Source organism: Suncus etruscus, chromosome 1, assembly GCF_024139225.1.
Source record: "Suncus etruscus isolate mSunEtr1 chromosome 1, mSunEtr1.pri.cur, whole genome shotgun sequence".
In the NCBI taxonomy this organism is placed as follows: domain Eukaryota; kingdom Metazoa; phylum Chordata; class Mammalia; order Eulipotyphla; family Soricidae; genus Suncus; species Suncus etruscus.
Window position 1 is genome coordinate 95,899,881 of NC_064848.1, and position 1,730 is coordinate 95,901,610.

The 1,730-nt window shown below is 39.7% G+C and overlaps 1 non-coding gene across 1 annotated transcript; it reads right to left on the reverse strand.

Annotated features, from left to right (window-relative positions):
* Window positions 1-1,060: 1,060 nt before the first annotated feature.
* LOC126032539 (small nucleolar RNA SNORA51) lies at window positions 1,061-1,196 on the reverse strand. The gene has a single exon (XR_007503879.1). It is a non-coding gene; the product is annotated as a small nucleolar RNA SNORA51 (small nucleolar RNA).
* Between the last annotated feature and the right edge of the window lie 534 nt (window positions 1,197-1,730).

Genomic DNA, 1,730 nt, shown 5'->3' on the forward strand with positions numbered 1-1,730 from the left:
AAGAAGCAGCCAGGGAATCCAAAGCACATGCCTATTTGGAAAAAAGAGGTGCCAGAGAGACGGTGGAGCAAGTAGGATGCTTGCTCTGAACACCGTTAGGTAATACGATTACCCCACCCAAAATGTTGCTTGTGCTGAATTAAATTATGAGTACAGTATAAAAGGCAAACTTGTCTAATTTGTTTCTGTTCTGATCTACTAAGAATTTAGAAACAGTGTCAGATCTGAGAAATGTAGCCCTATCAACCCACTGAACTCTCCTGTGCACAATATACTCCATTCTCCTCCAGGAATCTCTCAGGACTCAGTGTTTATTGACTTCAGGCTCATTCTCAATATTCAGGCTCTCATCACTCCAATAAGAGTTAGCTGTGGACTCCAGGTGTGAAGTTCCTCTTTGTATTGGAAGTCTCACAAAAGTTTCTGCCTTTCCCAGATTAGACAAAGCAGAGGAAAATACATGGTAAGCAGTATAGGCATTGCTTTCCCAAAAGAGGCCCACACATATACATTTATAAGATCTGACACTGTTTCTAAGATCTTAATAGATCAGAAGACATGAGAAGAGGGGAAGGAGAAATATATGAGGCTCATGAAGATTAAAATCTCTTCGGGCCCAGAGCAAAGCCCAGTAAAGCAATGCCAGCCTGTCTTCCAAGTATTAGGCTGTGTTAGTTCCCTAATGATTTCTTTTTGGTGTGGACATCCTTTGACCAGTAAGAAAAGCTCATCTCTGTTCCTTATAACCTGTTTAAGTATAAAGTCCTTGGAGCCATCTGATATTAGTATGGCCACCCCAGGCTATGCTTTGTAAGAGAGTTACTTGTCTGAATGATTATACTACAACCTTTACTTTGAGTCTGTTCTGACTACTCAGATGTGTATCTAGTAGGAAGCAGAAAATTGGATTCAGTATTTTTTATTCTTCTTGCCATGTGTTTCTTATTTGGTGCATTTAGCTTATGACGCTGAAAGAGATGGCTGTCATGGGATTTGTGCCATTTTCTGTAAGAGTTCTCCTGTGTCTGTTTACTGTACTTGTCTTCTGTTTTTTTTTTTTTTTTGTCCCCCCATTCACAATACAACCAGGCAATGGGCCTGTGTTGAGGTTTATATGGAGTTCATTTCACTGTACCTTCTCTTTCTATACAGTCGGTGGTAAAGAACGCAGCCTGTGGTACCAGAATTGGGAGGCACCTTTTCCTTTTTTTTTATTATTTTTTAATCTATATAAAATTGTATATATTATATATATATATATACATATATATAAAGTCCTTCACCAGTGCAACATCCCCATGACCAATATCCCAAGTGTCCTTGCTTCCGCCTCACCCCTCCACCAGGCCTGTACTCTAGACAGGCTTTCTACTTCCCTCATTCAGTCACACTGAGTGGGAGAATCTATTCACCCAATAACCCATCAGATAAGGGGTTAATATCCAAACTATACAATGCACCTGACAGAACTTAAAAAGAAAAAAAATCTAAACCCCATCAGAAAAATGGGGTGAGAACAGACACTTTGACAAAAAAGAAATACAAATGGTTTAAAAGGCACATGAAAAAATGATTCCACCATCACTAATCAATCAGGGAGATGCAAATCAAAAAACCCAACTATGAGGTACCATCTCAAGCCACAGAGATTGGAGCACATCAGGAAAAATGAGAACAAACCAGTTGCTGGCGGTGATGTGGAGAGAAAGGAACTCTTATTCACTGCTGGT